Below are 22,819 nucleotides of genomic sequence, written 5' to 3'. Positions count from 1 at the left end.
TGTCAGGACAAAAAGATTTCCCCAATCTTCCCCTTGCAAGTGCAGACTCCTCTTTGCACCCACACTCCAAGAGCAAGATGAACTCCTTTGCCCTAACTTGCACTTTCCTTCTCAGCTCTAGGCCCCATCCTAAGCCTTCCCTCTCGCAGAGTCAGGATCCAAAGACAACGGCACCAGGGACTGCTCACACACAAAAGGCACCAGGACAAAAGGCTCCCGAGCTTGGCCTTTGCATTCCCGCTGACAGCTCAACGGCTCTAAGCCAGAGAAGTGCCTGGTGGGAACAGCCTTTAGAATCACTCCGAGCACCTCATGGCAAGGAGCTGCAGCATATGGGGATGAATCTCCAGCAGCCTCCTGCCCCAGGGTATCCCCCGGGAGCAGCCATGCTCCAGGCCGTGATTGCCAGCTGCACACCCAAAGGAGCCGGTGTTGCCCACCATGGCTGTGCCTGGGACAGAGACACGAGTGGCCACAGACGTGGCCATGGCACTGTCCGCACGCTGTCCCTGCTGCTTCTCCCCCAGCCGCTGGCGGGGCACCAACTGCCAGCCAGCCACTCCTAAAGCCACGGGCCCACTGGGACACTGCGGGGGCTCGTGGAAGCCAGCGGCCATTGTGACACAGCGGGGCTGCACAGAACCCACGGTGCTTTGTGACCCGTGGCTCCCAGGAGAGCCTTTGTGATGCTGGGGACCTACACGGAAGCCTGGCTCCACTGTGACACCAGCACAGAAGCTCGGGGAGCCCTGGAGACCGTGGGGATGCTAGGGAAGCTGATGGAAGCCTGGCTCCACTGTGACGCTATGGAACCTGGTAGAACCGAGGGGCCACAGTGACACTCTGGGGCCTTTTGGAAGCAACGAGACCCTGGTGGGAAGCCACGGGATGATTAATCCTGGCAGGAACCTGCTCCAGGTGGGCTTCTCTCTCTCGGCTTCCACAGGTGCTGCTAGGGTCCCACTGTGGCACTGGCTTGTCACGGGCTCACGGCTTCCTTTGGGAATGGCTCTGCTCCAGGATGGCATGCTGCAGAGAGTGCAGGTAGATTTTGTGCTGACTCCTGGCATGCAGGTGGACAAGAAAGCCTGATCCAGCCCCCCCTCAGCCCATGTCCGGCTGTGTCATTGGAGCGGGGCAACTTTGGGAGCAGCCCCAGCCCTGCTCCTGGTCCCGGCTGGGCACGCAGCTGCCGGGACACAGGTGTGTCCTGATGGCCCCCGTGTACTTGTTTGAGAAGGGAAGGACAGAGTGCATCAGTGAGTTTGGTGTGGCTTACATGCGGCAAGGAGAAGGTGCAGCCCAGAAGTGGCTTTCACTTGGAGAAGCTTTTGCTCTTGCGGGAGCAGCTGGTGGACCTTTTCAACTGAGCTGCAAGAGTGAAAAGTGTGATGGCATGTCTATCTGAGAAGGAAGGTTCTGTGCTGCAGCGTGTTGTGCACAATGTATATGCTGCTAAGAGAAGGGGGTGCTTTTGGAACGTGTTCCTTCCTGACACGTCTGTCTGTGGGAGCTTCAGGTGCTTGGACTCAGGGATACGGAAGGTGTGTGAAAGTGACTGGGCTGCGAGAATCATGTTGCACAGGGAAGAGGGAAGGTCAGCAAATGTTTCCTGTCCTGGCACATGTCTCAGTCTGAACTGCAGCTGGAGATGCTTCACTTCTGCCGAGGACTCTGCCACCTGGAGACAAGGATGCGCTCCATGGAGCTGAGAAAGAAAGTGCGTATCACGAGCTTGTTTCCTCTAGTTCCTAGACAGCAAAGGGGCTATGAAAGCCAGCAGTGGCTTTTTGTTCTAGGACTTTTTCTTGGCAAGCAGCTGCTGGATGTTTGGAAGGGGGTTTGGGATATGCAAAAATGAGAGGGTAAGCTGGTACACTGAGCTTGAGAGAAAAAGCCTATCTTCAGGGATTTGGATGCATTTCAGAGGCTGGGAGTTCCATGCTGAGCAGCTGATGGCACAGAAAAGGTTCTAAAGAAAGAGGCCGTGCTGGAATTGCCTTTTCTTTTGCAGCCTAGAAACTGCACAGCCAACAGCAAAACCGATTCCTCCTCCCTCCCTGCGCCATGCAGGATCACATTCCTTTCTGTCTCCAAGAGGCAGGATGCACAGCCGAGCTCTTCCACCGACTGCTCGCACACGACTGGGGCCGCACCAGCCAAGCGCTTGGCTTTTTGCTGGCCACTGTCAGCGCTCATGGAAACAAGCACACGATAGCGCTGCCCACTTGCAGGAGAAGGAATCACTGCGAGCTCAGCTGGAAAGCACCCCAAGGGCAGAGGCAACTTGGAAACTTCCCTGCTCTCAAATCAACGGTGTCAGGACAAAAAGATTTCCCCAATCTTCCCCTTGCAAGTGCAGACTCCTCTTTGCACCCACACTCCAAGAGCAAGATGAACTCCTTTGCCCTAACTTGCACTTTCCTTCTCAGCTCTAGGCCCCATCCTAAGCCTTCCCTCTCGCAGAGTCAGGATCCAAAGACAACGGCACCAGGGACTGCTCACACACAAAAGGCACCAGGACAAAAGGCTCCCGAGCTTGGCCTTTGCATTCCCGCTGACAGCTCAACGGCTCTAAGCCAGAGAAGTGCCTGGTGGGAACAGCCTTTAGAATCACTCCGAGCACCTCATGGCAAGGAGCTGCAGCATATAGGGATGAATCTCCAGCAGCCTCCTGCCCCAGGGTATCCCCCGGGAGCAGCCATGCTCCAGGCCGTGATTGCCAGCTGCACACCCAAAGGAGCCGGTGTTGCCCACCATGGCTGTGCCTGGGACAGAGACACGAGTGGCCACAGACGTGGCCATGGCACTGTCCGCACGCTGTCCCTGCTGCTTCTCCCCCAGCCGCTGGCGGGGCACCAACTGCCAGCCAGCCACTCCTAAAGCCACGGGCCCACTGGGACACTGCGGGGGCTCGTGGAAGCCAGCGGCCATTGTGACACAGCGGGGCTGCACAGAACCCACGGTGCTTTGTGACCCGTGGCTCCCAGGAGAGCCTTTGTGATGCTGGGGACCTACACGGAAGCCTGGCTCCACTGTGACACCAGCACAGAAGCTCGGGGAGCCCTGGAGACCGTGGGGATGCTAGGGAAGCTGACGGAAGCCTGCGCACCACTGTGACGCTATGGAACCTGGTAGAACCGAGGGGCCACAGTGACACTCTGGGGCCTTTTGGAAGCAACGAGACCCTGGTGGGAAGCCACGGGATGATTAATCCTGGCAGGAACCTGCTCCAGGTGGGCTTCTCTCTCTCGGCTTCCACAGGTGCTGCTAGGGTCCCACTGTGGCACTGGCTTGTCACGGGCTCACGGCTTCCTTTGGGAATGGCTCTGCTCCAGGATGGCATGCTGCAGAGAGTGCAGGTAGATTTTGTGCTGACTCCTGGCATGCAGGTGGACAAGAAAGCCTGATCCAGCCCCCCCTCAGCCCATGTCCGGCTGTGTCATTGGAGCGGGGCAACTTTCAGAGCAGCCCCAGCCCTGCTCCTGGTCCCGGCTGGGCACGCAGCTGCCGGGACACAGGTGTGTCCTGATGGCCCCCGTGTACTTGTTTGAGAAGGGAAGGACAGAGTGCATCAGTGAGTTTGGTGTGGCTTACATGCGGCAAGGAGAAGGTGCAGCCCAGAAGTGGCTTTCACTTGGAGAAGCTTTTGCTCTTGCGGGAGCAGCTGGTGGACCTTTTCAACTGAGCTGCAAGAGTGAAAAGTGTGATGGCATGTCTATCTGAGAAGGAAGGTTCTGTGCTGCAGCGTGTTGTGCACAATGTATATGCTGCTAAGAGAAGGGGGTGCTTTTGGAACGTGTTCCTTCCTGACACGTCTGTCTGTGGGAGCTTCAGGTGCTTGGACTCAGGGATACGGAAGGTGTGTGAAAGTGACTGGGCTGCGAGAATCATGTTGCACAGGGAAGAGGGAAGGTCAGCAAATGTTTCCTGTCCTGGCACATGTCTCAGCCTGAACTGCAGCTGGAGATGCTTCACTTCTGCCGAGGACTCTGCCACCTGGAGACAAGGATGCGCTCCATGGAGTTGAGAAAGAAAGTGCGTATCACGAGCTTGTTTCCTCTAGTTCCTAGACAGCAAAGGGGCTATGAAAGCCAGCAGTGGCTTTTTGTTCTAGGACTTTTTCTTGGCAAGCAGCTGCTGGATGTTTGGAAGGGGGTTTGGGATATGCAAAAATGAGAGGGTAAGCTGGTACACTGAGCTTGAGAGAAAAAGCCTATCTTCAGGGATTTGGATGCATTTCAGAGGCTGGGAGTTCCATGCTGAGCAGCTGATGGCACAGAAAAGGTTCTAAAGAAAGAGGCCGTGCTGGAATTGCCTTTTCTTTTGCAGCCTAGAAACTGCACAGCCAACAGCAAAACCGATTCCTCCTCCCTCCCTGTGCCATGCAGGATCACATTCCTTTCTGTCTCCAAGAGGCAGGATGCACAGCCGAGCTCTTCCACCGACTGCTCGCACACGACTGGGGCCGCACCAGCCAAGCGCTTGGCTTTTTGCTGGCCACTGTCAGCGCTCATGGAAACAAGCACACGATAGCGCTGCCCACTTGCAGGAGAAGGAATCACTGCGAGCTCAGCTGGAAAGCACCCCAAGGGCAGAGGCAACTTGGAAACTTCCCTGCTCTCAAATCAACGGTGTCAGGACAAAAAGATTTCCCCAATCTTCCCCTTGCAAGTGCAGACTCCTCTTTGCACCCACACTCCAAGAGCAAGATGAACTCCTTTGCCCTAACTTGCACTTTCCTTCTCAGCTCTAGGCCCCATCCTAAGCCTTCCCTCTCGCAGAGTCAGGATCCAAAGACAACGGCACCAGGGACTGCTCACACACAAAAGGCACCAGGACAAAAGGCTCCCGAGCTTGGCCTTTGCATTCCCGCTGACAGCTCAACGGCTCTAAGCCAGAGAAGTGCCTGGTGGGAACAGCCTTTAGAATCACTCTGAGCACCTCATGGCAAGGAGCTGCAGCATATGGGGATGAATCTCCAGCAGCCTCCTGCCCCAGGGTATCCCCCGGGAGCAGCCATGCTCCAGGCCGTGACTGCCAGCTGCACACCCAAAGGAGCCGGTGTTGCCCACCATGGCTGTGCCTGGGACAGAGACACGAGTGGCCACAGACGTGGCCATGGCACTGTCCGCACGCTGTCCCTGCTGCTTCTCCCCCAGCCGCTGGCGGGGCACCAACTGCCAGCCAGCCACTCCTAAAGCCACGGGCCCACTGGGACACTGCGGGGGCTCGTGGAAGCCAGCGGCCATTGTGACACAGCGGGGCTGCACAGAACCCACGGTGCTTTGTGACCCGTGGCTCCCAGGAGAGCCTTTGTGATGCTGGGGACCTACACGGAAGCCTGGCTCCACTGTGACACCAGCACAGAAGCTCGGGGAGCCCTGGAGACCGTGGGGATGCTAGGGAAGCTGATGGAAGCCTGCGCACCACTGTGACGCTATGGAAGCTGGTAGAACCGAGGGGCCACAGTGACACTCTGGGGCCTTTTGGAAGCAACGAGACCCTGGTGGGAAGCCACGGGATGATTAATCCTGGCAGGAACCTGCTCCAGGTGGGCTTCTCTCTCTCGGCTTCCACAGGTGCTGCTAGGGTCCCACTGTGGCACTGGCTTGTCACGGGCTCACGGCTTCCTTTGGGAATGGCTCTGCTCCAGGATGGCATGCTGCAGAGAGTGCAGGTAGATTTTGTGCTGACTCCTGGCATGCAGGTGGACAAGAAAGCCTGATCCAGCCCCCCCTCAGCCCATGTCCGGCTGTGTCATTGGAGCGGGGCAACTTTCAGAGCAGCCCCAGCCCTGCTCCTGGTCCCGGCTGGGCACGCAGCTGCCGGGACACAGGTGTGTCCTGATGGCCCCCGTGTACTTGTTTGAGAAGGGAAGGACAGAGTGCATCAGTGAGTTTGGTGTGGCTTACATGCGGCAAGGAGAAGGTGCAGCCCAGAAGTGGCTTTCACTTGGAGAAGCTTTTGCTCTTGCGGGAGCAGCTGGTGGACCTTTTCAACCGAGCTGCAAGAGTGAAAAGTGTGATGGCATGTCTATCTGAGAAGGAAGGTTCTGTGCTGCAGCGTGTTGTGCACAATGTATATGCTGCTAAGAGAAGGGGGTGCTTTTGGAACGTGTTCCTTCCTGACACGTCTGTCTGTGGGAGCTTCAGGTGCTTGGACTCAGGGATACGGAAGGTGTGTGAAAGTGACTGGGCTGCGAGAATCATGTTGCACAGGGAAGAGGGAAGGTCAGCAAATGTTTCCTGTCCTGGCACATGTCTCAGTCTGAACTGCAGCTGGAGATGCTTCACTTCTGCCGAGGACTCTGCCACCTGGAGACAAGGATGCGCTCCATGGAGTTGAGAAAGAAAGTGCGTATCACGAGCTTGTTTCCTCTAGTTCCTAGACAGCAAAGGGGCTATGAAAGCCAGCAGTGGCTTTTTGTTCTAGGACTTTTTCTTGGCAAGCAGCTGCTGGATGTTTGGAAGGGGGTTTGGGATATGCAAAAATGAGAGGGTAAGCTGGTACACTGAGCTTGAGAGAAAAAGCCTATCTTCAGGGATTTGGATGCATTTCAGAGGGTGTGAGTTCCATGCTGAGCAGCTGATGGCACAGAAAAGGTTCTAAAGAAAGAGGCCGTGCTGGAATTGCCTTTTCTTTTGCAGCCTAGAAACTGCACAGCCAACAGCAAAACCGATTCCTCCTCCCTCCCTGCGCCATGCAGGATCACATTCCTTTCTGTCTCCAAGAGGCAGGATGCACAGCCGAGCTCTTCCACCGACTGCTCGCACACGACTGGGGCCGCACCAGCCAAGCGCTTGGCTTTTTGCTGGCCACTGTCAGCGCTCATGGAAACAAGCACACGATAGCGCTGCCCACTTGCAGGAGAAGGAATCACCGCGAGCTCAGCTGGAAAGCACCCCAAGGGCAGAGGCAACTTGGAAACTTCCCTGCTCTCAAATCAACGGTGTCAGGACAAAAAGATTTCCCCAATCTTCCCCTTGCAAGTGCAGACTCCTCTTTGCACCCACACTCCAAGAGCAAGATGAACTCCTTTGCCCTAACTTGCACTTTCCTTCTCAGCTCTAGGCCCCATCCTAAGCCTTCCCTCTCGCAGAGTCAGGATCCAAAGACAACGGCACCAGGGACTGCTCACACACAAAAGGCACCAGGACAAAAGGCTCCCGAGCTTGGCCTTTGCATTCCCGCTGACAGCTCAACGGCTCTAAGCCAGAGAAGTGCCTGGTGGGAACAGCCTTTAGAATCACTCTGAGCACCTCATGGCAAGGAGCTGCAGCATATGGGGATGAATCTCCAGCAGCCTCCTGCCCCAGGGTATCCCCCGGGAGCAGCCATGCTCCAGGCCGTGACTGCCAGCTGCACACCCAAAGGAGCCGGTGTTGCCCACCATGGCTGTGCCTGGGACAGAGACACGAGTGGCCACAGACGTGGCCATGGCACTGTCCGCACGCTGTCCCTGCTGCTTCTCCCCCAGCCGCTGGCGGGGCACCAACTGCCAGCCAGCCACTCCTAAAGCCACGGGCCCACTGGGACACTGCGGGGGCTCGTGGAAGCCAGCGGCCATTGTGACACAGCGGGGCTGCACAGAACCCACGGTGCTTTGTGACCCGTGGCTCCCAGGAGAGCCTTTGTGATGCTGGGGACCTACACGGAAGCCTGGCTCCACTGTGACACCAGCACAGAAGCTCGGGGAGCCCTGGAGACCGTGGGGATGCTAGGGAAGCTGATGGAAGCCTGGCTCCACTGTGACACCAGCACAGAAGCTCGGGGAGCCCTGGAGACCGTGGGGATGCTAGGGAAGCTGACGGAAGCCTGCGCACCACTGTGACGCTATGGAACCTGGTAGAACCGAGGGGCCACAGTGACACTCTGGGGCCTTTTGGAAGCAACGAGACCCTGGTGGGAAGCCACGGGATGATTAATCCTGGCAGGAACCTGCTCCAGGTGGGCTTCTCTCTCTCGGCTTCCACAGGTGCTGCTAGGGTCCCACTGTGGCACTGGCTTGTCACGGGCTCACGGCTTCCTTTGGGAATGGCTCTGCTCCAGGATGGCATGCTGCAGAGAGTGCAGGTAGATTTTGTGCTGACTCCTGGCATGCAGGTGGACAAGAAAGCCTGATCCAGCCCCCCCTCAGCCCATGTCCGGCTGTGTCATTGGAGCGGGGCAACTTTGGGAGCAGCCCCAGCCCTGCTCCTGGTCCCGGCTGGGCACGCAGCTGCCGGGACACAGGTGTGTCCTGATGGCCCCCGTGTACTCGTTTGAGAAGGGAAGGACAGAGTGCATCAGTGAGTTTGGTGTGGCTTACATGCGGCAAGGAGAAGGTGCAGCCCAGAAGTGGCTTTCACTTGGAGAAGCTTTTGCTCTTGCGGGAGCAGCTGGTGGACCTTTTCAACCGAGCTGCAAGAGTGAAAAGTGTGATGGCATGTCTATCTGAGAAGGAAGGTTCCGTGCCGCAGCGTGTTGTGCACAATGTATATGCTGCTAAGAGAAGGGGGTGCTTTTGGAACGTGTTCCTTCCTGACACGTCTGTCTGTGGGAGCTTCAGGTGCTTGGACTCAGGGATACGGAAGGTGTGTGAAAGTGACTGGGCTGCGAGAATCATGTTGCACAGGGAAGAGGGAAGGTCAGCAAATGTTTCCTGTCCTGGCACATGTCTCAGTCTGAACTGCAGCTGGAGATGCTTCACTTCTGCCGAGGACTCTGCCACCTGGAGACAAGGATGCGCTCCATGGAGTTGAGAAAGAAAGTGCGTATCACGAGCTTGTTTCCTCTAGTTCCTAGACAGCAAAGGGGCTATGAAAGCCAGCAGTGGCTTTTTGTTCTAGGACTTTTTCTTGGCAAGCAGCTGCTGGGTGTTTGGAAGGGGGTTTGGGATATGCAAAAATGAGAGGGTAAGCTGGTACACTGAGCTTGAGAGAAAAAGCCTATCTTCAGGGATTTGGATGCATTTCAGAGGCTGGGAGTTCCATGCTGAGCAGCTGATGGCACAGAAAAGGTTCTAAAGAAAGAGGCCGTGCTGGAATTGCCTTTTCTTTTGCAGCCTAGAAACTGCACAGCCAACAGCAAAACCGATTCCTCCTCCCTCCCTGCGCCATGCAGGATCACATTCCTTTCTGTCTCCAAGAGGCAGGATGCACAGCCGAGCTCTTCCACCGACTGCTCGCACACGACTGGGGCCGCACCAGCCAAGCGCTTGGCTTTTTGCTGGCCACTGTCAGCGCTCATGGAAACAAGCACACGATAGCGCTGCCCACTTGCAGGAGAAGGAATCACTGCGAGCTCAGCTGGAAAGCACCCCAAGGGCAGAGGCAACTTGGAAACTTCCCTGCTCTCAAATCAACGGTGTCAGGACAAAAAGATTTCCCCAATCTTCCCCTTGCAAGTGCAGACTCCTCTTTGCACCCACACTCCAAGAGCAAGATGAACTCCTTTGCCCTAACTTGCACTTTCCTTCTCAGCTCTAGGCCCCATCCTAAGCCTTCCCTCTCGCAGAGTCAGGATCCAAAGACAACGGCACCAGGGACTGCTCACACACAAAAGGCACCAGGACAAAAGGCTCCCGAGCTTGGCCTTTGCATTCCCGCTGACAGCTCAACGGCTCTAAGCCAGAGAAGTGCCTGGTGGGAACAGCCTTTAGAATCACTCCGAGCACCTCATGGCAAGGAGCTGCAGCATATGGGGATGAATCTCCAGCAGCCTCCTGCCCCAGGGTATCCCCCGGGAGCAGCCATGCTCCAGGCCGTGACTGCCAGCTGCACACCCAAAGGAGCCGGTGTTGCCCACCATGGCTGTGCCTGGGACAGAGACACGAGTGGCCACAGACGTGGCCATGGCACTGTCCGCACGCTGTCCCTGCTGCTTCTCCCCCAGCCGCTGGTGGGGCACCAACTGCCAGCCAGCCACTCCTAAAGCCACGGGCCCACTGGGACACTGCGGGGGCTCGTGGAAGCCAGCGGCCATTGTGACACAGCGGGGCTGCACAGAACCCACGGTGCTTTGTGACCCGTGGCTCCCAGGAGAGCCTTTGTGATGCTGGGGACCTACACGGAAGCCTGGCTCCACTGTGACACCAGCACAGAAGCTCGGGGAGCCCTGGAGACCGTGGGGATGCTAGGGAAGCTGATGGAAGCCTGGCTCCACTGTGACACCAGCACAGAAGCTCGGGGAGCCCTGGAGACCGTGGGGATGCTAGGGAAGCTGACGGAAGCCTGCGCACCACTGTGACGCTATGGAACCTGGTAGAACCGAGGGGCCACAGTGACACTCTGGGGCCTTTTGGAAGCAACGAGACCCTGGTGGGAAGCCACGGGATGATTAATCCTGGCAGGAACCTGCTCCAGGTGGGCTTCTCTCTCTCGGCTTCCACAGGTGCTGCTAGGGTCCCACTGTGGCACTGGCTTGTCACGGGCTCACGGCTTCCTTTGGGAATGGCTCTGCTCCAGGATGGCATGCTGCAGAGAGTGCAGGTAGATTTTGTGCTGACTCCTGGCATGCAGGTGGACAAGAAAGCCTGATCCAGCCCCCCCTCAGCCCATGTCCGGCTGTGTCATTGGAGCGGGGCAACTTTGGGAGCAGCCCCAGCCCTGCTCCTGGTCCCGGCTGGGCACGCAGCTGCCGGGACACAGGTGTGTCCTGATGGCCCCCGTGTACTTGTTTGAGAAGGGAAGGACAGAGTGCATCAGTGAGTTTGGTGTGGCTTACATGCGGCAAGGAGAAGGTGCAGCCCAGAAGTGGCTTTCACTTGGAGAAGCTTTTGCTCTTGCGGGAGCAGCTGGTGGACCTTTTCAACCGAGCTGCAAGAGTGAAAAGTGTGATGGCATGTCTATCTGAGAAGGAAGGTTCCGTGCCGCAGCGTGTTGTGCACAATGTATATGCTGCTAAGAGAAGGGGGTGCTTTTGGAACGTGTTCCTTCCTGACACGTCTGTCTGTGGGAGCTTCAGGTGCTTGGACTCAGGGATACGGAAGGTGTGTGAAAGTGACTGGGCTGCGAGAATCATGTTGCACAGGGAAGAGGGAAGGTCAGCAAATGTTTCCTGTCCTGGCACATGTCTCAGCCTGAACTGCAGCTGGAGATGCTTCACTTCTGCCGAGGACTCTGCCACCTGGAGACAAGGATGCGCTCCATGGAGTTGAGAAAGAAAGTGCGTATCACGAGCTTGTTTCCTCTAGTTCCTAGACAGCAAAGGGGCTATGAAAGCCAGCAGTGGCTTTTTGTTCTAGGACTTTTTCTTGGCAAGCAGCTGCTGGATGTTTGGAAGGGGGTTTGGGATATGCAAAAATGAGAGGGTAAGCTGGTACACTGAGCTTGAGAGAAAAAGCCTATCTTCAGGGATTTGGATGCATTTCAGAGGCTGGGAGTTCCATGCTGAGCAGCTGATGGCACAGAAAAGGTTCTAAAGAAAGAGGCCGTGCTGGAATTGCCTTTTCTTTTGCAGCCTAGAAACTGCACAGCCAACAGCAAAACCGATTCCTCCTCCCTCCCTGCGCCATGCAGGATCACATTCCTTTCTGTCTCCAAGAGGCAGGATGCACAGCCGAGCTCTTCCACCGACTGCTCGCACACGACTGGGGCCGCACCAGCCAAGCGCTTGGCTTTTTGCTGGCCACTGTCAGCGCTCATGGAAACAAGCACACGATAGCGCTGCCCACTTGCAGGAGAAGGAATCACCGCGAGCTCAGCTGGAAAGCACCCCAAGGGCAGAGGCAACTTGGAAACTTCCCTGCTCTCAAATCAACGGTGTCAGGACAAAAAGATTTCCCCAATCTTCCCCTTGCAAGTGCAGACTCCTCTTTGCACCCACACTCCAAGAGCAAGATGAACTCCTTTGCCCTAACTTGCACTTTCCTTCTCAGCTCTAGGCCCCATCCTAAGCCTTCCCTCTCGCAGAGTCAGGATCCAAAGACAACGGCACCAGGGACTGCTCACACACAAAAGGCACCAGGACAAAAGGCTCCCGAGCTTGGCCTTTGCATTCCCGCTGACAGCTCAACGGCTCTAAGCCAGAGAAGTGCCTGGTGGGAACAGCCTTTAGAATCACTCCGAGCACCTCATGGCAAGGAGCTGCAGCATATAGGGATGAATCTCCAGCAGCCTCCTGCCCCAGGGTATCCCCCGGGAGCAGCCATGCTCCAGGCCGTGACTGCCAGCTGCACACCCAAAGGAGCCGGTGTTGCCCACCATGGCTGTGCCTGGGACAGAGACACGAGTGGCCACAGACGTGGCCATGGCACTGTCCGCACGCTGTCCCTGCTGCTTCTCCCCCAGCCGCTGGCGGGGCACCAACTGCCAGCCAGCCACTCCTAAAGCCACGGGCCCACTGGGACACTGCGGGGGCTCGTGGAAGCCAGCGGCCATTGTGACACAGCGGGGTTGCACAGAACCCACGGTGCTTTGTGACCCGTGGCTCCCAGGAGAGCCTTTGTGATGCTGGGGACCTACACGGAAGCCTGGCTCCACTGTGACACCAGCACAGAAGCTCGGGGAGCCCTGGAGACCGTGGGGATGCTAGGGAAGCTGATGGAAGCCTGGCTCCACTGTGACACCAGCACAGAAGCTCGGGGAGCCCTGGAGACCGTGGGGATGCTAGGGAAGCTGATGGAAGCCTGCGCACCACTGTGACGCTATGGAACCTGGTAGAACCGAGGGGCCACAGTGACACTCTGGGGCCTTTTGGAAGCAACGAGACCCTGGTGGGAAGCCACGGGATGATTAATCCTGGCAGGAACCTGCTCCAGGTGGGCTTCTCTCTCTCGGCTTCCACAGGTGCTGCTAGGGTCCCACTGTGGCACTGGCTTGTCACAGGCTCACGGCTTCCTTTGGGAATGGCTCTGCTCCAGGATGGCATGCTGCAGAGAGTGCAGGTAGATTTTGTGCTGACTCCTGGCATGCAGGTGGACAAGAAAGCCTGATCCAGCCCCCCCTCAGCCCATGTCCGGCTGTGTCATTGGAGCGGGGCAACTTTCAGAGCAGCCCCAGCCCTGCTCCTGGTCCCGGCTGGGCACGCAGCTGCCGGGACACAGGTGTGTCCTGATGGCCCCCGTGTACTTGTTTGAGAAGGGAAGGACAGAGTGCATCAGTGAGTTTGGTGTGGCTTACATGCGGCAAGGAGAAGGTGCAGCCCAGAAGTGGCTTTCACTTGGAGAAGCTTTTGCTCTTGCGGGAGCAGCTGGTGGACCTTTTCAACCGAGCTGCAAGAGTGAAAAGTGTGATGGCATGTCTATCTGAGAAGGAAGGTTCCGTGCCGCAGCGTGTTGTGCACAATGTATATGCTGCTAAGAGAAGGGGGTGCTTTTGGAACGTGTTCCTTCCTGACACGTCTGTCTGTGGGAGCTTCAGGTGCTTGGACTCAGGGATACGGAAGGTGTGTGAAAGTGACTGGGCTGCGAGAATCATGTTGCACAGGGAAGAGGGAAGGTCAGCAAATGTTTCCTGTCCTGGCACATGTCTCAGTCTGAACTGCAGCTGGAGATGCTTCACTTCTGCCGAAGACTCTGCCACCTGGAGACAAGGATGCGCTCCATGGAGTTGAGAAAGAAAGTGCGTATCACTAGATTGTTTCCTCTAGTTCCTAGACAGCAAAGGGGCTATGAAAGCCAGCAGTGGCTTTTTGTTCTAGGACTTTTTCTTGGCAAGCAGCTGCTGGATGTTTGGAAGGGGGTTTGGGATATGCAAAAATGAGAGGGTAAGCTGGTACACTGAGCTTGAGAGAAAAAGCCTATCTTCAGGGATTTGGATGCATTTCAGAGGCTGGGAGTTCCATGCTGAGCAGCTGATGGCACAGAAAAGGTTCTAAAGAAAGAGGCCGTGCTGGAATTGCCTTTTCTTTTGCAGCCTAGAAACTGCACAGCCAACAGCAAAACCGATTCCTCCTCCCTCCCTGCGCCATGCAGGATCACATTCCTTTCTGTCTCCAAGAGGCAGGATGCACAGCCGAGCTCTTCCACCGACTGCTCGCACACGACTGGGGCCGCACCAGCCAAGCGCTTGGCTTTTTGCTGGCCACTGTCAGCGCTCATGGAAACAAGCACACGATAGCGCTGCCCACTTGCAGGAGAAGGAATCACCGCGAGCTCAGCTGGAAAGCACCCCAAGGGCAGAGGCAACTTGGAAACTTCCCTGCTCTCAAATCAACGGTGTCAGGACAAAAAGATTTCCCCAATCTTCCCCTTGCAAGTGCAGACTCCTCTTTGCACCCACACTCCAAGAGCAAGATGAACTCCTTTGCCCTAACTTGCACTTTCCTTCTCAGCTCTAGGCCCCATCCTAAGCCTTCCCTCTCGCAGAGTCAGGATCCAAAGACAACGGCACCAGGGACTGCTCACACACAAAAGGCACCAGGACAAAAGGCTCCCGAGCTTGGCCTTTGCATTCCCGCTGACAGCTCAACGGCTCTAAGCCAGAGAAGTGCCTGGTGGGAACAGCCTTTAGAATCACTCCGAGCACCTCATGGCAAGGAGCTGCAGCATATGGGGATGAATCTCCAGCAGCCTCCTGCCCCAGGGTATCCCCCGGGAGCAGCCATGCTCCAGGCCGTGACTGCCAGCTGCACACCCAAAGGAGCCGGTGTTGCCCACCATGGCTGTGCCTGGGACAGAGACACGAGTGGCCACAGACGTGGCCATGGCACTGTCCGCACGCTGTCCCTGCTGCTTCTCCCCCAGCCGCTGGCGGGGCACCAACTGCCAGCCAGCCACTCCTAAAGCCACGGGCCCACTGGGACACTGCGGGGGCTCGTGGAAGCCAGCGGCCATTGTGACACAGCGGGGCTGCACAGAACCCACGGTGCTTTGTGACCCGTGGCTCCCAGGAGAGCCTTTGTGATGCTGGGGACCTACACGGAAGCCTGGCTCCACTGTGACACCAGCACAGAAGCTCGGGGAGCCCTGGAGACCGTGGGGATGCTAGGGAAGCTGATGGAAGCCTGCGCACCACTGTGACGCTATGGAACCTGGTAGAACCGAGGGGCCACAGTGACACTCTGGGGCCTTTTGGAAGCAATGAGACCCTGGTGGGAAGCCACAGGATGATTAATCCTGGCAGGAACCTGCTCCAGGTGGGCTTCTCTCTCTCGGCTTCCACAGGTGCTGCTAGGGTCCCACTGTGGCACTGGCTTGTCACGGGCTCACGGCTTCCTTTGGGAATGGCTCTGCTCCAGGATGGCATGCTGCAGAGAGTGCAGGTAGATTTTGTGCTGACTCCTGGCATGCAGGTGGACAAGAAAGCCTGATCCAGCCCCCCCTCAGCCCATGTCCGGCTGTGTCATTGGAGCGGGGCAACTTTCAGAGCAGCCCCAGCCCTGCTCCTGGTCCCGGCTGGGCACGCAGCTGCCGGGACACAGGTGTGTCCTGATGGCCCCCGTGTACTTGTTTGAGAAGGGAAGGACAGAGTGCATCAGTGAGTTTGGTGTGGCTTACATGCGGCAAGGAGAAGGTGCAGCCCAGAAGTGGCTTTCACTTGGAGAAGCTTTTGCTCTTGCGGGAGCAGCTGGTGGACCTTTTCAACCGAGCTGCAAGAGTGAAAAGTGTGATGGCATGTCTATCTGAGAAGGAAGGTTCCGTGCCGCAGCGTGTTGTGCACAATGTATATGCTGCTAAGAGAAGGGGGTGCTTTTGGAACGTGTTCCTTCCTGACACGTCTGTCTGTGGGAGCTTCAGGTGCTTGGACTCAGGGATACGGAAGGTGTGTGAAAGTGACTGGGCTGCGAGAATCATGTTGCACAGGGAAGAGGGAAGGTCAGCAAATGTTTCCTGTCCTGGCACATGTCTCAGTCTGAACTGCAGCTGGAGATGCTTCACTTCTGCCGAAGACTCTGCCACCTGGAGACAAGGATGCGCTCCATGGAGTTGAGAAAGAAAGTGCGTATCACGAGCTTGTTTCCTCTAGTTCCTAGACAGCAAAGGGGCTATGAAAGCCAGCAGTGGCTTTTTGTTCTAGGACTTTTTCTTGGCAAGCAGCTGCTGGGTGTTTGGAAGGGGGTTTGGGATATGCAAAAATGAGAGGGTAAGCTGGTACACTGAGCTTGAGAGAAAAAGCCTATCTTCAGGGATTTGGATGCATTTCAGAGGCTGGGAGTTCCATGCTGAGCAGCTGATGGCACAGAAAAGGTTCTAAAGAAAGAGGCCGTGCTGGAATTGCCTTTTCTTTTGCAGCCTAGAAACTGCACAGCCAACAGCAAAACCGATTCCTCCTCCCTCCCTGCGCCATGCAGGATCACATTCCTTTCTGTCTCCAAGAGGCAGGATGCACAGCCGAGCTCTTCCACCGACTGCTCGCACACGACTGGGGCCGCACCAGCCAAGCGCTTGGCTTTTTGCTGGCCACTGTCAGCGCTCATGGAAACAAGCACACGATAGCGCTGCCCACTTGCAGGAGAAGGAATCACTGCGAGCTCAGCTGGAAAGCACCCCAAGGGCAGAGGCAACTTGGAAACTTCCCTGCTCTCAAATCAACGGTGTCAGGACAAAAAGATTTCCCCAATCTTCCCCTTGCAAGTGCAGACTCCTCTTTGCACCCACACTCCAAGAGCAAGATGAACTCCTTTGCCCTAACTTGCACTTTCCTTCTCAGCTCTAGGCCCCATCCTAAGCCTTCCCTCTCGCAGAGTCAGGATCCAAAGACAACGGCACCAGGGACTGCTCACACACAAAAGGCACCAGGACAAAAGGCTCCCGAGCTTGGCCTTTGCATTCCCGCTGACAGCTCAACTGCTCTAAGCCAGAGAAGTGCCTGGTGGGAACAGCCTTTAGAATCACTCCGAGCACCTCATGGCAAGGAGCTGCAGCATATGGGGATGAATCTCCAGCAGCCTCCTGCCCCAGGGTATCCCCCAGGAGCAGCCATGCTCCAGGCCGTGACTGCCAGCTGCACACCCAAAGGAGCCGGTGTTGCCCACCATGGCTGTGCCTGGGACAGAGACACGAGTGGCCACAGACGTGGCCATGGCACTGTCCGCACGCTGTCCCTGCTGCTTCTCCCCCAGCCGCTGGCGGGGCACCAACTGCCAGCCAGCCACTCCTAAAGCCACGGGCCCACTGGGACACTGCGGGGGCTCGTGGAAGCCAGCGGCCATTGTGACACAGCGGGGCTGCACAGAACCCACGGTGCTTTGTGACCCGTGGCTCCCAGGAGAGCCTTTGTGATGCTGGGGACCTACACGGAAGCCTGGCTCCACTGTGACACCAGCACAGAAGCTCGGGGAGCCCTGGAGACCGTGGGGATGCTAGGGAAGCTGATGGAAGCCTGCGCACCACTGTGACGCTATGGAACCTGGTAGAACCGAGGGGCCACAGTGACACTCTGGGGCCTTTTGGAAGCAACGAGACCCTGGTGGGAAGCCACAGGATGATTAATCCTGGCAGGAACCTGCTCCAGGTGGGCTTCTCTCTCTCGGCTTCCACAGGTGCTGCTAGGGTCCCACTGTGGCACTGGCTTGTCACGGGCTCACGGCTTCCTTTGGGAATGGCTCTGCTCCAGGATGGCATGCTGCAGAGAGTGCAGGTAGATTTTGTGCTGACTCCTGGCATGCAGGTGGACAAGAAAGCCTGATCCAGCCCCCCCTCAGCCCATGTCCGGCTGTGTCATTGGAGCGGGGCAACTTTCAGAGCAGCCCCAGCCCTGCTCCTGGTCCCGGCTGGGCACGCAGCTGCCGGGACACAGGTGTGTCCTGATGGCCCCCGTGTACTTGTTTGAGAAGGGAAGGACAGAGTGCATCAGTGAGTTTGGTGTGGCTTACATGCGGCAAGGAGAAGGTGCAGCCCAGAAGTGGCTTTCACTTGGAGAAGCTTTTGCTCTTGCGGGAGCAGCTGGTGGACCTTTTCAACCGAGCTGCAAGAGTGAAAAGTGTGATGGCATGTCTATCTGAGAAGGAAGGTTCCGTGCCGCAGCGTGTTGTGCACAATGTATATGCTGCTAAGAGAAGGGGGTGCTTTTGGAACGTGTTCCTTCCTGACACGTCTGTCTGTGGGAGCTTCAGGTGCTTGGACTCAGGGATACGGAAGGTGTGTGAAAGTGACTGGGCTGCGAGAATCATGTTGCACAGGGAAGAGGGAAGGTCAGCAAATGTTTCCTGTCCTGGCACATGTCTCAGCCTGAACTGCAGCTGGAGATGCTTCACTTCTGCCGAGGACTCTGCCACCTGGAGACAAGGATGCGCTCCATGGAGTTGAGAAAGAAAGTGCGTATCACGAGCTTGTTTCCTCTAGTTCCTAGACAGCAAAGGGGCTATGAAAGCCAGCAGTGGCTTTTTGTTCTAGGACTTTTTCTTGGCAAGCAGCTGCTGGATGTTTGGAAGGGGGTTTGGGATATGCAAAAATGAGAGGGTAAGCTGGTACACTGAGCTTGAGAGAAAAAGCCTATCTTCAGGGATTTGGATGCATTTCAGAGGCTGGGAGTTCCATGCTGAGCAGCTGATGGCACAGAAAAGGTTCTAAAGAAAGAGGCCGTGCTGGAATTGCCTTTTCTTTTGCAGCCTAGAAACTGCACAGCCAACAGCAAAACCGATTCCTCCTCCCTCCCTGCGCCATGCAGGATCACATTCCTTTCTGTCTCCAAGAGGCAGGATGCACAGCCGAGCTCTTCCACCGACTGCTCGCACACGACTGGGGCCGCACCAGCCAAGCGCTTGGCTTTTTGCTGGCCACTGTCAGCGCTCATGGAAACAAGCACACGATAGCGCTGCCCACTTGCAGGAGAAGGAATCACCGCGAGCTCAGCTGGAAAGCACCCCAAGGGCAGAGGCAACTTGGAAACTTCCCTGCTCTCAAATCAACGGTGTCAGGACAAAAAGATTTCCCCAATCTTCCCCTTGCAAGTGCAGACTCCTCTTTGCACCCACACTCCAAGAGCAAGATGAACTCCTTTGCCCTAACTTGCACTTTCCTTCTCAGCTCTAGGCCCCATCCTAAGCCTTCCCTCTCGCAGAGTCAGGATCCAAAGACAACGGCACCAGGGACTGCTCACACACAAAAGGCACCAGGACAAAAGGCTCCCGAGCTTGGCCTTTGCATTCCCGCTGACAGCTCAACGGCTCTAAGCCAGAGAAGTGCCTGGTGGGAACAGCCTTTAGAATCACTCCGAGCACCTCATGGCAAGGAGCTGCAGCATATGGGGATGAATCTCCAGCAGCCTCCTGCCCCAGGGTATCCCCCGGGAGCAGCCATGCTCCAGGCCGTGACTGCCAGCTGCACACCCAAAGGAGCCGGTGTTGCCCACCATGGCTGTGCCTGGGACAGAGACACGAGTGGCCACAGACGTGGCCATGGCACTGTCCGCACGCTGTCCCTGCTGCTTCTCCCCCAGCCGCTGGCGGGGCACCAACTGCCAGCCAGCCACTCCTAAAGCCACGGGCCCACTGGGACACTGCGGGGGCTCGTGGAAGCCAGCGGCCATTGTGACACAGCGGGGCTGCACAGAACCCACGGTGCTTTGTGACCCGTGGCTCCCAGGAGAGCCTTTGTGATGCTGGGGACCTACACGGAAGCCTGGCTCCACTGTGACACCAGCACAGAAGCTCGGGGAGCCCTGGAGACCGTGGGGATGCTAGGGAAGCTGATGGAAGCCTGGCTCCACTGTGACACCAGCACAGAAGCTCGGGGAGCCCTGGAGACCGTGGGGATGCTAGGGAAGCTGACGGAAGCCTGCGCACCACTGTGACGCTATGGAACCTGGTAGAACCGAGGGGCCACAGTGACACTCTGGGGCCTTTTGGAAGCAACGAGACCCTGGTGGGAAGCCACGGGATGATTAATCCTGGCAGGAACCTGCTCCAGGTGGGCTTCTCTCTCTCGGCTTCCACAGGTGCTGCTAGGGTCCCACTGTGGCACTGGCTTGTCACGGGCTCACGGCTTCCTTTGGGAATGGCTCTGCTCCAGGATGGCATGCTGCAGAGAGTGCAGGTAGATTTTGTGCTGACTCCTGGCATGCAGGTGGACAAGAAAGCCTGATCCAGCCCCCCCTCAGCCCATGTCCGGCTGTGTCATTGGAGCGGGGCAACTTTCAGAGCAGCCCCAGCCCTGCTCCTGGTCCCGGCTGGGCACGCAGCTGCCGGGACACAGGTGTGTCCTGATGGCCCCCGTGTACTTGTTTGAGAAGGGAAGGACAGAGTGCATCAGTGAGTTTGGTGTGGCTTACATGCGGCAAGGAGAAGGTGCAGCCCAGAAGTGGCTTTCACTTGGAGAAGCTTTTGCTCTTGCGGGAGCAGCTGGTGGACCTTTTCAACCGAGCTGCAAGAGTGAAAAGTGTGATGGCATGTCTATCTGAGAAGGAAGGTTCCGTGCCGCAGCGTGTTGTGCACAATGTATATGCTGCTAAGAGAAGGGGGTGCTTTTGGAACGTGTTCCTTCCTGACACGTCTGTCTGTGGGAGCTTCAGGTGCATGGACTCAGGGATACGGAAGGTGTGTGAAAGTGACTGGGCTGCGAGAATCATGTTGCACAGGGAAGAGGGAAGGTCAGCAAATGTTTCCTGTCCTGGCACATGTCTCAGTCTGAACTGCAGCTGGAGATGCTTCACTTCTGCCGAAGACTCTGCCACCTGGAGACAAGGATGCGCTCCATGGAGTTGAGAAAGAAAGTGCGTATCACTAGCTTGTTTCCTCTAGTTCCTAGACAGCAAAGGGGCTATGAAAGCCAGCAGTGGCTTTTTGTTCTAGGACTTTTTCTTGGCAAGCAGCTGCTGGATGTTTGGAAGGGGGTTTGGGATATGCAAAAATGAGAGGGTAAGCTGGTACACTGAGCTTGAGAGAAAAAGCCTATCTTCAGGGATTTGGATGCATTTCAGAGGCTGGGAGTTCCATGCTGAGCAGCTGATGGCACAGAAAAGGTTCTAAAGAAAGAGGCCGTGCTGGAATTGCCTTTTCTTTTGCAGCCTAGAAACTGCACAGCCAACAGCAAAACCGATTCCTCCTCCCTCCCTGCGCCATGCAGGATCACATTCCTTTCTGTCTCCAAGAGGCAGGATGCACAGCCGAGCTCTTCCACCGACTGCTCGCACACGACTGGGGCCGCACCAGCCAAGCGCTTGGCTTTTTGCTGGCCACTGTCAGCGCTCATGGAAACAAGCACACGATAGCGCTGCCCACTTGCAGGAGAAGGAATCACCGCGAGCTCAGCTGGAAAGCACCCCAAGGGCAGAGGCAACTTGGAAACTTCCCTGCTCTCAAATCAACGGTGTCAGGACAAAAAGATTTCCCCAATCTTCCCCTTGCAAGTGCAGACTCCTCTTTGCACCCACACTCCAAGAGCAAGATGAACTCCTTTGCCCTAACTTGCACTTTCCTTCTCAGCTCTAGGCCCCATCCTAAGCCTTCCCTCTCGCAGAGTCAGGATCCAAAGACAACGGCACCAGGGACTGCTCACACACAAAAGGCACCAGGACAAAAGGCTCCCGAGCTTGGCCTTTGCATTCCCGCTGACAGCTCAACGGCTCTAAGCCAGAGAAGTGCCTGGTGGGAACAGCCTTTAGAATCACTCTGAGCACCTCATGGCAAGGAGCTGCAGCATATGGGGATGAATCTCCAGCAGCCTCCTGCCCCAGGGTATCCCCCGGGAGCAGCCATGCTCCAGGCCGTGACTGCCAGCTGCACACCCAAAGGAGCCGGTGTTGCCCACCATGGCTGTGCCTGGGACAGAGACACGAGTGGCCACAGACGTGGCCATGGCACTGTCCGCACGCTGTCCCTGCTGCTTCTCCCCCAGCCGCTGGCGGGGCACCAACTGCCAGCCAGCCACTCCTAAAGCCACGGGCCCACTGGGACACTGCGGGGGCTCGTGGAAGCCAGCGGCCATTGTGACACAGCGGGGCTGCACAGAACCCACGGTGCTTTGTGACCCGTGGCTCCCAGGAGAGCCTTTGTGATGCTGGGGACCTACACGGAAGCCTGGCTCCACTGTGACACCAGCACAGAAGCTCGGGGAGCCCTGGAGACCGTGGGGATGCTAGGGAAGCTGATGGAAGCCTGCGCACCACTGTGACGCTATGGAACCTGGTAGAACCGAGGGGCCACAGTGACACTCTGGGGCCTTTTGGAAGCAATGAGACCCTGGTGGGAAGCCACAGGATGATTAATCCTGGCAGGAACCTGCTCCAGGTGGGCTTCTCTCTCTCGGCTTCCACAGGTGCTGCTAGGGTCCCACTGTGGCACTGGCTTGTCACGGGCTCACGGCTTCCTTTGGGAATGGCTCTGCTCCAGGATGGCATGCTGCAGAGAGTGCAGGTAGATTTTGTGCTGACTCCTGGCATGCAGGTGGACAAGAAAGCCTGATCCAGCCCCCCCTCAGCCCATGTCCGGCTGTGTCATTGGAGCGGGGCAACTTTGGGAGCAGCCCCAGCCCTGCTCCTGGTCCCGGCTGGGCACGCAGCTGCCGGGACACAGGTGTGTCCTGATGGCCCCCGTGTACTTGTTTGAGAAGGGAAGGACAGAGTGCATCAGTGAGTTTGGTGTGGCTTACATGCGGCAAGGAGAAGGTGCAGCCCAGAAGTGGCTTTCACTTGGAGAAGCTTTTGCTCTTGCGGGAGCAGCTGGTGGACCTTTTCAACCGAGCTGCAAGAGTGAAAAGTGTGATGGCATGTCTATCTGAGAAGGAAGGTTCCGTGCCGCAGCGTGTTGTGCACAATGTATATGCTGCTAAGAGAAGGGGGTGCTTTTGGAACGTGTTCCTTCCTGACACGTCTGTCTGTGGGAGCTTCAGGTGCTTGGACTCAGGGATACGGAAGGTGTGTGAAAGTGACTGGGCTGCGAGAATCATGTTGCACAGGGAAGAGGGAAGGTCAGCAAATGTTTCCTGTCCTGGCACATGTCTCAGTCTGAACTGCAG

This window comes from Coloeus monedula (genome assembly GCF_965178545.1).
Source record: "Coloeus monedula genome assembly, chromosome: 30".
In the NCBI taxonomy this organism is placed as follows: domain Eukaryota; kingdom Metazoa; phylum Chordata; class Aves; order Passeriformes; family Corvidae; genus Coloeus; species Coloeus monedula.
This window is presented reverse-complemented; position numbering follows the sequence as displayed.